General features: G+C 41.7%; 1 protein-coding gene across 3 annotated transcripts in view; it reads right to left on the bottom strand.

Annotated features, from left to right (window-relative positions):
- FAM78B (family with sequence similarity 78 member B) overlaps window positions 1-16,075 on the bottom strand; it is a 310,016-nt gene that overhangs the window by 237,323 nt on the left and 56,618 nt on the right. The gene's annotated exons all lie outside the window — the stretch shown is intronic.

Below are 16,075 nucleotides of genomic sequence, written 5' to 3'. Positions count from 1 at the left end.
AGAAAAGGGGAATAATAGAAGTCAGGAAATACACATAATTCTGTGTTCTATTAAAACTATCAAAAATACATGGAATAAATTCTATAGTAAATACACAAAATTCTACAGAAACACCCAGGAGAATGAGAAGCGGAAACACGGAGAAAGGGTAGCAAATATTTGCAACAGTTACAGTGGCTTTTGTAATTAATCAGAGACATGAAATACTTTAGTCTCTGATTCAATCACTCATACTGTCATACTGTAAGCCATGTCTGGGCTCAGTCTTGATATTCTGTAGAAGAGGTTCCCCCCCAGATTTACTGAGGTATGATCAAAAATAAAAATTGTATATATTTAAGGTATACAGTGTCATGTTTTGAAATACATGTGAATGGTAAAATTATTACCATAATCAAGCTAATTAACATATTCACCAACTCACCTGTATATGGTGAGAACACTTAATATCCACCCTCTTGGCAAATTTTAAGTATACAATACAGTATTATTAACTATAGTCATCATACTACACGTCAGGTCTCCAGAACTGGTTCATCTTGTAACTGAATGCCTAGTCCTTTGACCAGCACCTTCCCATTTCCCCCAGTCACCAGCTCCCTGTAACCACTCTTCTTTCTTTCAGAGTTCACCTTTTCAAAATTCCATATACAAGTGAGATCATGAAGTATTTTCTCTCTGTGTCTGGCTTATTTCACTTAGCATAATGTCATTCAGTTTCATCCATTATGTCACAATGACAGGATTTCCTTTTATAAGGCTGAGTAATATTCCACTGTGTGACCATGTACACACACACACACACACATCATTATTATGTAATGTATCTAATATATAATTATAGATAATATATTTTTATAATTATATAACATTATCCACTGTGTATATATATATGTGTGTGTGTGTGTGTGTGTGTGTGTGTGTGTGTGTGTGTGTGTGTGTATGTGTGTATATATATATATATCCATACATATATACATATCACATTTTCTTTATATCTTCGTCCATTGATGGATACTTAGGGTTTGGTGTATATCTATCTATATCTATAGATAGATAGGTAGGTAGGTAGATAGATAGATAGATAGATAGATAGATAGATAGATAGATAGATAGATAGATAGATAGACAGACAGATCGATCCAGAAGGGGGATCACTCGATCATATGGTAGTTCTATTTTAAATGTGGGGGGGAACCTCTATCCTATTTCCCACAGTGGCTGTGTTGATCTACATTCCCACCAACTTATGAGGGCTTTGTTTTCTCCACATCTTCACCAATGCTTGTGATCTTTTGACTTTTTTATAATAGTCATCAACATGTATAAAGTGATATCTCATTTAATATTTGCATTTCCCTAATGATTTGTGATGTTGAGCACTTTTTTATGTACCTATTGGCCACTTGAATCTTCTTTGGAAAAATGTCTGTTCAAGACCTTTGTCCATTTTTAAATTAGGGCATGTGTTTTGTTTGTTTTCTATTGAGGTATATGAGATACTTATATATTTTGGACATGAACCACTAATTGGACATATGGTTTGGAAATATTTTCTCCCGTTCCACAGGTCTCCTTTTCATTTCATTGACCGTCTCCTTTGCTGCACAGAAAGGTTTTAGTCTGATGTCATCCTACTTGTTTATTTTGGCTGCTATCGCCTTTGCTTTTTGTATCATATGCAAAAAATAATTGCCAATACCAGTGTTGAGGATTATTTTCTGTTTTCTTCTAGAACTGCCATGGTTTGGGGCATTGCATTTATCTAAGTCTTTAATCCATTTTGAGTTGATCTTTGCATAAGGTATAGGATAAGAGTCCAATTTCATCCTTTTTTATGTGAATATCCAGTTGTCCCAGTACCATTTATTGAAAAGAACATCCTTTCCCCATTAGGTATTCTTGGCATCTTTGTCAAAGATTAGTTGATCACATGTATAGGTTTTTTTTCTGGGCTGTACATTCTCTTCCATTGGTATATGTTTGTCTCTATGCCAATACCATACTGTTTTGATTACAATAGCTTTATAATATATTTTGAAGTCAGGAAGTACAATGCCTCCAGTTTTGTTCTAGCTTGAGACTGTTTTAGCTATTTAGAGTCTTTTGTGTTCCATATAAATTTTAGAATTGTTTTTTCTATTTCTTTGAAAAGTCCAATTTGAATTTTGATAGGTATTGGCCTGAATCTGTAGATTGCTTTGGGTAACATGGATATTTTGACTGTATTAATTATTCCAACCCAGGATAATTGAACACAGGGTATCTTTCTGTTTATTTGTGCCTTCAATTTTTTTCATCAATGTTTATAGTTTTCAGTATACAGACCTTTTACCTCCTTGGCTAAAGTTATTCCTCAGTATTTTATTCTTCGTGAATGCAATTATAAATTATAAATGGAATGTTTTCTTAATTTCTTTTCAGTTTGTTTGTGTATAGAAATGAAACTGATTTTTGTGTTGATTTTGTACCATACAGTTTTACTGAACTCATTTCTTCTAATAGTTTTTGGTGGAGTTTTTAGGATTTTCTATATATATCATATCATATCACATCATACCATATCATCTGCAAACAGACAATTTTATGTCTTTCTTTCTGATATGGATGCATTTTATTTCTTATTCTTGCCTAATTGTTGTGGTTAAGACTTCTAGTACTATGTTGGATAGAAGTGGTAAGAGTGGGAACCCTTGTCTTCTTGACCTTAGAGGAAATTATTTCAGCTTTTCACCATGGAGTATGATGTTAGCTGCGGGCTTGTCATATATATGTGGGATTGTCATTATGTTGAGGTATGTTCCCTCTGTAACCAGTTTGTTGAGCATATTTATCATGAAAGGATGTTGAATTTTGTCAACTGTTTTTTCTGCATGTATTCAGATGATCATATGAATTTTATCCTTCATATTGTTAATGTGGTGTATCACATTGTTTGGTTTGTGTATGTTGAACCATCCTTGCATCCCAGAGATGAATCCCAATTTATCGTGCGGTATAATCATTTTAGTGTACAATTGAATAAAGTACAATTTGCTAAACTTTTGTTGAGGAATTTTGCATTTGTGTTCATCAGGAATAGAGGTCTGTAACTTTATTTTGGTATCAGGATAATGCTGGACTTGTAAAATTAGTTTGGAAGTGTTCTACCCTCTTCAATTTTTTGGAAAAAATTGAGAAAGCTTTGCATTAATTCCTCTTTAAATGTTTTGTAGAATTCATCAGGTAGGCCATCTGGTATGAGATTTTCTTTGTTGGGAGATTTTTTATTACTGATTCTCTTAACTCATTCTTAGTCTTCATATTTTCTATTTTTTATGATTTGATCTGGTAGGTTGCATGTTTTTAGGAATTTATCCATTTCTTCTAGTTTATCTAAATTGTGGGCATATAAATTGTTAATAGTAGTCTTTTGTGATCCTTTGCATTTCTGTGGTATCAATTGAAATGTCATCTCTTTCATTTTTCTGATTTTTTTTCAGTATTCTCCCTTTTTTCTTAGTCTACCTACAGATTTGTCAATTTTGTTTATCTTTTCAAAAAACCAACTCAGTTTCATTGATCTTTTCTATTGCCTTTCTGGTCTCTATTTCATTTATTTCTGATCTTTGTTATTTCCTTCCTTCTGCCAACTTTGGGCTTTGTTTGTTCCTTTTTACTGTTCATTGAGGTGTAAAGTTAGGTTGCTTATTTCAGATCTTTCTTTTGTCTTGATGTGGCATTAGTCATTTTAAACTTCCCTTTTTGAACTGCTTTGCCAAATCCCATAGTTTTGGTAGACCACATGGTCATCTTCATTTGTCTCAAGAATTATTTTATTTCTTTTTTGACTATTGGTAGTTCCAGTTCCAGAGTATATTGTTTAACCCCCACACATTTGTGAATTTCCCAGCTTTCTCCATGTTATTAATTTCTAGTTTCATACCATGTGCTCAGAAAAGATACTTGCTATGATCTTGATCTTCTTAAATCTTGTGAGTATTGTTTTATGGCCTGCCATATGATATCCTGGAGAACATTCATTCGTCCTTGAGAAGATGCTGATGTTAGATGGAATATTCTATATATATCTGTTAGGTCCACCTGGTCTAATGTGTAGTTCAAGTCCATTGTTTGCTTATTGAACTTCTGCCTGGATGATCTATCCATTGTCAATCCAGGTACTTAGGTTCCCTAGTATTGTTGTTCCACTGTTTATTTCTTCCTTCAGCTCTGTTAGTATTTGTTTTAGGTTCTGTGGTGTTGGGTGCACATATGTTTATAATTAGTATATCCTCTTTATGAATTTACACTTTATCATTATATAGTGAGCTTCTTTGTTTCCTGTGACAGATTTCGACTTTAAATCTTCATTATCTGATATGAGTGTAGCTGCCCTTGCTGTCTCTTGGTTACCATTTGCATAGAACATCTCCGTCTATCCCTTCACTTCCAGTCTGCTTGTGCCCTGAAAGCTGACACGATTCTCTTATAGGCAGCATGTAGGGGGGTATTGTTTTTTTGTTTTTGTTTTTGTTTTTTTCATTCGACTATTCCATGTCTTCTCATTGGGGAATTTAATCCATTTACGTTTAAAGTAATTATTGATAGGTAAGGACTTAATATTGCCATTTTGTTTATTGTTTTCTGGCTATTTTGTAGGACCTTTGTTCCTTTCTTCCCTTTTGCTACCTTCCTTTGTGACGTGATGATTTTCCATAGTGATACACTTTGATTTTCTTTATCTTTTGTGGATCTACTCTATGTACTTGTTTTGTGGTTACTGTGTGGCTTATAAATAATATCTTATAGTGATAAGTCTGTTTTAAGCAATAACACCTTAACTTTTTATATAAAAGTTCTCCTGTTTCTCCCTCCCATTTTATTTTGGTGTTACAATTTACATATTTTTAATATTGTATATCCATTAACTACTTACTGTATCAAAGTATTTTTAATACTTCTGTTTCTTAATCTTTATGCTAGTTAAAAGGGGTTTACTCACACCATTACATCATTAGAGTGTTCTACGTTTGACAATATACTTACCATTAACAGTGAGTTTTATACTCTCATATGTTTTCCTGTTACTAATTAGCATCCTTTCATTTCAATTTGAAGAACTGCCTTTAGCATTTCCTCTAAGCTATGTCTAGTAATGATGGACTCCCTCAATTTGGGTGTGTCTGGGAAGGTCCTTATCTCTCCATCTCTGGAAGATGGGGTTGCCCAATAAAGCACCCTTGGTTAGACTTTTTTTTCTTGCAGAACTTTGAATATATCATCCCACTCTTTCCTGGCCTGCAAAGTTTCTGCTGAGAAAAATCCATGACAGCCTGCGGGGGTTTCCTTACACGTGACAGTTCGTTTTTCTCTTACAGTTTTCAAAATTCTTTGACTTTTGACAGTTTGATGATACTGTGTCTCAAGTCCTCTTTGGCTGAAACTGTTTGGGGAACTTTAAACTTTGTGTTTCTGACTGTCCACGTCTCTTCCCGGATTTGGGGAGTACTCAGTCATTATTGCATTAAATAAACCTCCTGCCCCCAGAAAAGCTGTATTCGTTCCCTTGATCATACCCCTTGAATCCCATAGGATTTCTTCATTCCTTCTCTTTTCTTTTTTCTCATAGACTAGATCATTTCAAATGACTTGCCTTTGAGTCCACAGATTCTTTCTTTTGCTTGATCAAGTTGTTTGTTAATATTACCTATTGCAAATTTCTTTTCATTCATTGTATTTTCATATCCAGAATTTCCATCTGATCCTTTTTTTATGTTCCCTACCCTCTTTGTTAAACTTATCATTTTGCTCATGCATTGTTTTCCTGGTTTCATTGAGTTGTCTATCTGTACTCTCTACCAGCTTCCTTAAGACAATCATTTTGAATTCTTTGTCAGGCAATTCATAGATCTCTGTTTCTTTGGGTTCAGTTACTGGAGCTTTATTGGTTTCCTTTGGTTCGGTCACATTTGCCTCATTCTTCATGACCCACGTAGCTTTGCACTGATGTCTACATTTGAAGGAACAAACATCTTTCTGTCCACAGACTACCTCTGGAAGGTAAAGACCCTCTCCTGATGGGTCACTGGACTGATGCGGCTGCCTCTGGGATCTCAGTCAAGCAGGGCAGGAGTTTGGTCGTGTGACTCTTTTTAGACAGTTGGGTCTGTGGTTGGCAAGACCATAACCAGGCCATGGTTGGGTCACATCCCCAGGTGGGTAAGACTGCCTCTGGGACCACACCTGAGCAGGTGTGCAGCCAGTGTGGCTGTTTTTGGGTCTGCCGCTGAGCCAGCAAATAGTAGGACCCATTGCCAAAGATGAAGATGGGTGTGTCTCCTACTGGGGCTCTGGGTGCCTTCCTGGGAAGGTAGGACTGCCTCTGGAACCACAGTAGAAGGGGACTGGAGCTAGATCACAGGCCTGCTCAGCATGCAGTGAGGACTGAGGTCAGCAGGCCTGCCGCTGGGGGTGTGCATGGGGTCTCCTGAAAGCTTCCCAGCCAGGCAGTACTGCCTCTGAGACCATGGCGAGTAGGGCTAGAGCCAAGTTTCAGGGCAATTCAGGGTCCACAGCCAGGACTGAGCTCAGTGGGCCTGCTACAAAGAAAATGGACAGGAGTTACTAAGTCTTGGGGTGGGCAGGTCTGAGGGCAGGAGTAGACAGGTCGCGCGGCCACCTCAGGATCCACAACTGGGACTAAGGGTGGTGGGCCTGTAATTGAGGCGTGGACAGGCACATCTCCCACCAAGTCCCTGTGCAAACGGGGCTGGTCACAGGACCGCAGCCGGGTCCACAGGATGGCAGTACTGGTTTTCATCTGCAAGTGGAACCACATTTGGTGAGCTTGCCGCCAGAGAGCAGAACTGCCTTTGCAAAGCAGCTCCCTTCAGTCTTGGGGGTCACTGGGGTTTGGCAACCTCTGGATTCCAAAGATCCCACAAAGGCGCTTTTGTCTGTGGAAAGCTGCCAGGTCACTGTGGGAGGGGTGTGGGCTGCCGACCTCCTAGTCCACCATCTCGCTGACATTACCTCAGTTGGTCTGTTTGTTTTTGTCTGAGCTGCATTATTCATTCTTTCATTTACTCAGAAATATTTATGGGTGACCTGCCATGTCAGACACTCTGCTAAGCACTGGGAAATAAGGAGATGCATCTAGTCTTGTGCATTTCATGCCACTGATGCACTGACGATGCCCAGTCGCACGTCTCCAGCTCTGACTTCTCCCTAAAGCTTAGGCTCACACCACCACATGCCCAGCCAGCACACTCAGACTTAACTACCCCGACTCCTGCAGTTAACCTCCAAGATGGGCTTCTCCAGCTCTGCAAATGGAAACTCCATCTCTTCGATCTCAAACCAAAAAGTGTTAAGCCTCTCGCTTACTCTCTTTCATATCCCATATACACCTAACAACAAATCTTACCGCCTTCAAAGTAAACCCACAATCTCGTCCCTTCTCATCACCCCTCAACATCTACCACTTTACTCCCTGTCACCAACTTTTGTCTTTATTTTTATAACAGTAGCTTTTCTGTACTCCTCGCTTCTCCCTGAATCTGTGGTCCAACCTCATTACAGAGCCGAATGATACTTCTAAAATGTGAATCAGGTTATGACACCTTATATCCAAAACTGCCAGTGGCTTCCACATCACTCAGAGCAAAGGCTGAATCCCAACGACAGCTGAGGTCCCTTCGCGATCTTCTTGGACGTCACCCACCACTGCTCTCTGCGGAGCTCATTCCTGGGATAAGCCAAGCGCATCCCACTCCGCGCCACGGCATTGCGGTCCCCCTCCCCGGGACACTCGTGCACCTGAATACCCACAACACTCACTCACTCTTTAAGGTCTTTGCTCAAATGTAACCTTTTTCAGTGGGACCTTTCCTGACTACATGAGACAGCCCTCTCCATCTTTCTCACCCTGCTTTATTTTTCTCCCTATCCTAATACATATTAACTATTATTCTGTTATTCATTTTTCTCTCTCTTGAGTGTAGTATATGCTTTCATTGTTTTGTCTAGAACAGTTCCTGGCACAAACTAGGTGCTTAAAAAATATTTGTTGAATAAATGAACAAATAGATATTATTCCCATTCTCAAAGAGCTCAAAATCTAATAATAAAAGTAGCCACATAAATGGATAAATAACAACTGACCACTGTTACATCTGTCAGTAGCACGTACATAAGCATGAACCCGTGGAATACAGCACACAGGATAAAGAACTCAGGGAAGTGAGGAAGGAATTCCAGAGATAAGGAAGTGGGCGTGGATCTTTAAAGGTGTTTAGGATTTTTTTCTGGAAAAAGATAAGGGCATCAAATATGCAATGCACGTGTGAGTGGGGCAGCCTGGCATGCTAGGACATGCAGGAGTGGGTGGCAGCGATGACCCTCAAGAGTGGTCTGGGGACAGACTCAGAAAAGCCTCTGCCCTCCACCCCTCACCTATCCCCACTCCCTCTGCTCACCTGGACCAGCACAGGGCTTCCCATGTGCCCACCCTCTACCTCCCCGCATCCAGCCCCCTCTCCTCATCACACCATCTGCTAAACGGCCACTAGAGCTGAATTTCTAAAAGTCAAATCTAGTCTCATCATTTCCCTGCTTAAAAGCAATGTCACTCTTCACTGTCTATGCAATAAGCTCAAACTCCTTCGCTTGCATGTAAGGTCTCTCTTTTCATAGGTTGTTAAGTAAAGTGAAATTTCCCATTTTTATTAGAATTTTTCTTTACTTTGTTAATCCAGAAATGCAATATTGAAAAATTCAAATTTACATCTGATACAGATTTTAACTGTCCACACATCAGACCCCTGACCATATTTCCCAGGCGACTCATCATACAAATATAACCACATAAGAGTAATTCCGAGCATTGAAGTTTTGTTTGTGGTTTGTTTCGGTGGGGATGTTTTTCCATTTTTTTAAATTGTTTTGATCTGGCCTCTTACTGACAAATGAACCTCTTCAACAACGGTTCTCGCATTTCAGTGCATCAGAATCGTCTAGAGGACATGTTAAAACACAGATCGCCGCACTCCATCCCCAGAGAGGATAATGTGGTAGGTCCAGGGCGGAGCCCAAGAACTGGGCTTTCTAGCAAGCGCCAAGGCGATATTTCTGCTGACATGTAAACACCACACTTCAGAACCATTGCTGTGCATGCCGCGGCACAGCTGAACTGGGAGAGCAGCAGTTAGACCCGAGCCGGAGGGAAGAAGGGAAGGAGGCAGGCCACCCGGGCTGCACCTGGAGGCCTCCCGATGTCCCTCACACCAGCCCCTCCGGTGGTTGTGCACAGACCCAGCAGTAAAGGATAACGGGTCGCAGGGACTTTCCCAATTTTGGAGCCTGTGCACCTAAGAAAAGCCTTGTCCGCTAGGAACCCCGAGGCCATAACATCATCATCATATCGTTTACACTGCAGTTTTGCCCTTTACCCCCACCCCAGTAGTTGCACTTTAGGGGCTTAGGGAAGAGGGTGGACAAAGATGTGCAAAGAGGGCGGAGGGGACGCAAGAAGGTGGGTCCAAAGGGTGGTGTGACAAGGACAAAATGAGAGGGAGGAAGCCAAACAAATAAACCCCCATAAAAAACCCAATGTGAAACTTGGAGGGCTGCTCCCCAGCCTCGGGGCCGCCTGCTCCTCTGTCTCTGGAGTGCGCTTTCTTTTCATTTTGCTGAATAAAAACCCCTGCGGCTTTAACTCTCTGTCAAGGCTCTCAACTGAGTTCTTTCCTTCAAGAAGCCAAGAACCAAGGATTTCCACAACCCACAGCCCAGGAACATGCTCCTACGGCCAGGGCGGTTCTGACTCATTTTGTATGTCCACGGAAGTGACTTCAGCCGAGAATGCCGAAGCATGGAGGTTTTAGAAAAATGACAGCTTCTGCTCTCTCTCTGCAGCAACTGCACAAATGGATGGCAGATACTGACCCTCTGGGACCCTGGGGGAGCCAGTCTGCCACCGCTGAACGCATCTCCTCCATTTAAAGGTCACCTGAGAAACCTGAGAGTGATTCTTCTTGGCCACAGCCAGTTCTGCCTGAGGCCAGCCCTGCCAGTGGGCCGGTGACTGGCAACAAAACCCCTTATTCTATGAGTTTCCACACACACGGCACCTACCACAGAGTTCATGTCGGTGGAAGGTCCCAGTAAATACCTGCCCCTGAATGATCAAGTTCCACTGAACCTAAATGCTCCAGGGGTGGGGTGGGGGGGTCAGTGAAGGTAGAAGGTACTTTTGAAATTCGTTTCTTCCTTTATGCTTATCCTGGATCTTTGATGATCTATTTCAAAGAAACAATAATTACATGTGTATTAAAATTTTTGACATCATTTAATCCTTTGTACAAAATCCTTCAGAGGTCAGAAAGTTTTAATATCCTTTCATTCTCAAGAAATGAAACAGATACATTAAGCTGTCTGGCCTCAGGCTGCACACTGAGTCACTGCTGGGTGTGGAGATTAAATCCCAGGAACTCTTAAGAGTTGTATGTGTGCCTGAAACAATAATACAGCTGCCCAGACAATTCCTTCGCTTTCTTGAAGAAGTTGCTCAAAGAACGGAAGAAAAAATTAAGAGCTCAAAGACAGAGAAATCCAGAATGAGACTGGAATTATTCAGAGTACCTAACAATTATTTCAGTTCTGTGTACAATACTGAACACAAATGTCAATGCTATCTTCTGGAAAAACAAGTTACATAATGACCATGGTTTTTAAAAACAGCAATGGAAACCTGGATCTAAAATCTCAAATTATGTTGAGAAAAGTCGAGATGGAGATAAAGGGACACTAAATTGTGCTGAACTCTCAATCTTAATAAGAGGCACTCAAAATATGCCCTTTGCCGGTGATCACACCGTGGTCATTCTAGATACGCTTCGGCCGGGGAATGCTTCTGATTTGGTCCCGACTCCACTTCCTGGAAGGCTGGCATTCTCTCCGCCTCCCGGGGGTTCTGCCCGCTGTTGGTCTCCTTGGCCGCACCCGAATGGGCTTCGGGGACACGCCCTCCTACATCTGGGGATGTTTGGACTCCAAAGGTCACTTTTAGTTCCAAACAGTCTATTTCACTCTAGGCAGCTGCCTCTTTTGACAGAACAACTCTCAAAAGCTTAGCTCACTTCCTGTCACTCCGAGTGCCAACAGGCTTGGCACAGCCCTCTCTGGGTATCCTTCCTAAAGTTGCTGTATTTCTTTGCCTTCTCCCACCGTGGCTGCTCCCTCTGCCCCCTCCGCTCCCACGCACACCCCCACATCCCTCCCTGCCTGTTCCCTTTGCTCGCGTCCCCACCCCTGCCTTGAGGGAACCGCAAGTTCCTCAGCCCTGTCAGATATCCACCGGAGAGCAGCGCCCTCGGCTGTTCTGCTCGACTGAAAGGACTTCCTGGGCACCACCGCCTGGCTGGCCCTCTATCCACTCAGAGGCTTTAAGAATGGGTGGGATGGCTGCACCCTTAATTTGTGCTCATCCCAAGGCTCAGTTTTCAACAATCTTTGTCACTCAAGGTCTTCCCAGTTTTATATTTTATTGGTTCACAAAACAATTGCCTTTTCCATTCCTGCACGTGCCACACTTTTGGATTCTCTTTGTTCCTTTTATTCTTGCTTGCAAACCGGCCAGTTCTTTTCTGTGCTTCTTTCTTTCTTGAAGCACAGAAACAGCCAACAGGAACCAACACACCCCTAAGCTCCTGCCTCCCCAGCTCCAAAGTGGGGGTTTGCCCCACACTACCAAGCAACTCCCTGACACCAGCTGGGCATCCAACAATTCAACTCGGTTCTGATACTATCGACCCAGATGGAGCATCAGGTTCCACAGGTTGAGGGGCGCCAGTCCCACAGGATTGTCCCATTTCCGATGTCAAACTCAAGTCCAGGTTGGCACCTGCGCTTCTGACTAACTGGCTGTAAATCCGAGGTTCCCATGACCCCCTCCTTGGGTTCAGTGAATTTGCTAGAGCAGCTCACAGAACTCAGAAAACCAGTTTCAACAGCCAGATAAAGAGACACAGGGCAAGGCCCACAGCAGAGGAGCCTCCGTCCCTCGGGAGGCCGGGGCCTGGCACGGTGGCTGGCACTGGGCACAGGGAAGGGCACTGGTCCACTGGCCTGGAAGCTCTCGCAACACCACCCTTTTGGGTTTTTTGGAGACTCCACTATGAAGCATGATTGATTAAGTCGTAGGCCATTAGTGATTGATTGAACCTCTAGACATCAGACATCAGGGAGTGAAAATGAAAGTTCCAACCCTTTATTCCCAGTTGGTTCCCCAGGCAACCAGCCCCCATCCTTAAGTGCTTTCCAAGAAGCTGCCTCATTAGCATAACAAAAGACACCTTTCTAATAAAGCTTTCATCACTTAAAAAGTTCCAAGGTTTAGGAGCTCTGTGCCAGGGAAGAAGTCCAAGTACATATTTCTTATTATAAATTACAGTATCACAATTCCTAACACTGTTCCCCAACCTCTTTCTCTAGACTCCAGAACAAGGGTCAGCACACTTTCTGCAAAGCCTGAGATTGTAAATAACCTACCTGTGCAGGTCACAGGGTCCTGCTGCTGCCACCCCACGTGTGGCAGGAAAGCAGCCAGGAGCCATGTTCATATGCATGAGCAAGACTGGGTTCCAGGAAAGCTGTACTGACAGGCACTGAAACTGAATTTCACATAATTTGTTCATATCATGAAATAACATTTATTTGATTTTATTTTCAATCATTTGAAAATGTAAATAACCAATCTTGGCTTGCGGGCTGTATAAAAACAGAAAGTGGGGCATATTCTGGCCTATGGGCCATAGTTCGCTGACCCTTGCTTTAGAATCAGAAATGACTTCATCATCTGCCTCTCAAATGATCACAGGTGACTGCGTGACCAAAAGTTTTGGCTCTGCGTAACTTGGAACATTAACATTTTTCCAGATATTTGTCATGGAAGCCCTCTACTTCAAGGTATCAGCTTCTCTATCACTCAGGATAAGGCAGATTTTGCTGCAGTTCAAACAGCCCCCACACCTCACTGGCTCAGAATCACAAGTTTACTTCTACTCGTGTGAGGTCAGCAAGAGGAATCCATACATCATTGTTGATCAGGGACCCGAGCAGTGGAAGCTCCAGTTCTACTCAGGCTTCTAAAATTGTTGAAACATGAAAAAGCAAACGTGGTAAATTGTGCATTCATTCTTTAATCACCTCAAAGTGACATGTGTCACCACCATCTCCATAATACTGGCCAAAGCAAGACAGGTGTCCACACCAGACTTCAAAGAAGACAAGTACAGTCCTACCACCTTTAGAGAAAATGGGTTCCCAGGAAGGCCAAGAATTGGAACATTTCTGAACAGCCCTGATGACTAAGACACTGAGATAGGTTATAAAACACTTCTGCAAACTTCAACCAATAAAACTAAAAGACAAGACATACAACTCTCTAAGTGCCAATGAAAAAACAAGCAAGAAAACACTGTCCACATAATTAAGGAAAAAACACAGATATTAAAAAATGGAATCCCAAAAACACAATGCCAGAAATGAAGTCCAAATAATCACTTTTGGAAACGAATATAAAGGGATTAAACTCTCAAACTGGTTGACTAAGACAAAATCTAACTATAGAAGACAAAATAAAATGACACAAAAAGTTAGACCAAGGGACAGAACATTGTGTCGATAGGCCGAATCCAGCCCCATCCACTACCTACTTTTGTAAATCAAGTTTTATTGAAATGCAGCCATGGCCATCCATTTATATATTGTCTATGGCTCTTTAATGTTGCAACAGAGACCGGAAGGCCCACAAATCCTAAAATATTTATCTGCCATTTTACAAACTGACCGCTAGATTCAACAATAAAGGATAGACTAAAATATAATACACATAGGAATAAATCAATGTTTGTGATATTAATAAAGTGGGATGAAATGGCAGCCTTCATTATTTGCTCCTTTCGTGTCTCTGTCACATCTGGGTAATTCTTATACTTCAAACTTTTTTATTATTATTATACTTGTTATGGGGATCTGTGATCAGTGATCACTGCCTGCTGAAAGCTTGGATGATGGTTAGCATTTCTTATCAATAAAGTATTTTTTTAATTAAGGTGTGTACATTGTTTTAAACATAATGCTATTGCACCCTTAATAGGCTACAGTATAATATAAACAAAACTTTTATATGTGTTGGGAAACCAAAAAATGCATTTGATGTGCTCTGTTGTGATATTTGCTTTATCCAGGTGTGCCTGCAGAGAAAATCCTTGAATGTTAAAGTTGAAAATGAACTCAGAGTAGAACAGCCCACATTTTCCAATTTCATTTGAAGCTACACTATAATCTCCTTAAGGTAGAGGCTTATTTAATTTCCTAAATCATAATTCTTCCTTTATAACCAATAAAGGTTAAATAACAGTCTTTCTATCTAAGCCAACCCTTAGTTTAGATAGAATCTCTAATTCTATGTAATTTACCTCTTTTCAGAGAACCCTCTTTGAGTGAGGCCAGCACCACAAGGCTGTGGGCACAGTATGTGACAATGCAGAGATACATTATGATTACACATAAGAAACATTTTAGGAAATTATGTATTGCATGCATTTATGACATACATGAGAACTTTTAACAACTTCCCTAAACCAAGATGACTTAGATAAAATGTTTTTTAAAGCAGGTAAATGCAACATGTCTCTACCGTTACTTTATGCCTGTGCTGGATAAAACTTTTTCAACCACAATCCGAAAACATCATAGCTCACCTATTTGCAATATATGATCCTCTTTTTTTTAATGACTTTGAGGTTCTATAGCCGCTGAAGGGATTGCCACTGGGGCTGCAGTGGCCTTACAAGCCAGGAGCCAAGCCACTCCTACTCTGGAAGAAACCAGCACCTTTATCACTTTTGAGTCACCAAAACAAAGAGCTCACATATCCATTACTTACCTTTTAACCCAAGGGTATTTTTGAATACCTATGAAAGACAGCATATAGAGTTCTTCAGGTAACTAATACCCTCCAATGGTGTCTTAATATCGAATACCCTGCCTCAATACTCCTGACAATTTATCTCAAGCAAGCAGGACTGTGCCAAGTCCCCACTCTACTGCCTGCTTAGTCATTGCACAACTTTTTAATGAATGTCCATGGTACATAGCAGCCAGGTTCCCCAGGGGAACAGAACCAATAGGAGGAGATAGGCAGACAGATAGCTAGACAGATATAAGAGAACTGAGAGATACATATACAGAGAGACAGAGAGGGGAGGGAAGGAGAAAAGGAAAAAGGAAATTAACTGTAAGGAACTGGCTAGTGATTATGGAGCTGGCAGTTCTGAAATGTGCAGGGCAGGCGGCAGGCTGGAGACCCAGCGAAGACTCAGCACTGCAGTCTTGAGTCTGAAGGCAGTTGGGAGGCAAAACTTCCTTCTGGGGGGCCTGCTCCGTCTTTTCTCTTGGAGCCTTAAGATGATCGGACGAGGCTCATCCACCTAATGAAGAGTAATCTGTTTCCCTCAAAGTCTGCTGATCTAAATGCTAATCACAGCTGCACAACACCTGCGCCAGAACCGCTAGACGGGTGTTGGACCACAGGCGCCAGAGCTCAGCCAAATCGATGCCACTGTGCGCTGGGCACTGGAGATGGAGGTGGACGAGGCTGACAGACCCATGACCTCAAGTAGCCCACACATACAGGTTCATAGAGCGAAAGTGAATTAATATAAAATATACAGAGGAAAAAAAACACACATGCAGACACTTAACATGGAGAGAGCAGGATGACTTGGCAAATGTAGTCAAACTTGGCCTCGTGGTCCCTGCCGTGGGGTAGGTGTGCTGACCTGAGGTTCAGCGGCTATATCTTATCTTCTCCAGCAAGTCCGTCACTGCAGACCCCTGCCACACTCTTCCCAGGCCACCTTTACTGCGTGCACCGCTTTACTGGGTTACTGAGAGTTGACTCCCGCACAGGGTACACACGTACAGAGAAAACCCTCAGCAGAGTGGCTGCTGGGTTTGTTCCGCCTCTCCTGACTGGGTCTCCGATTTTCTTCCACTTCAGCTTTTTATAGGACTCACCGAGAAAATA

Source organism: Manis javanica, chromosome 14, assembly GCF_040802235.1.
Source record: "Manis javanica isolate MJ-LG chromosome 14, MJ_LKY, whole genome shotgun sequence".
NCBI classification, from domain to species: domain Eukaryota; kingdom Metazoa; phylum Chordata; class Mammalia; order Pholidota; family Manidae; genus Manis; species Manis javanica.
Note: the sequence above shows the minus strand (reverse complement) of the source record. Positions and strands in the feature narration are given on the sequence as shown.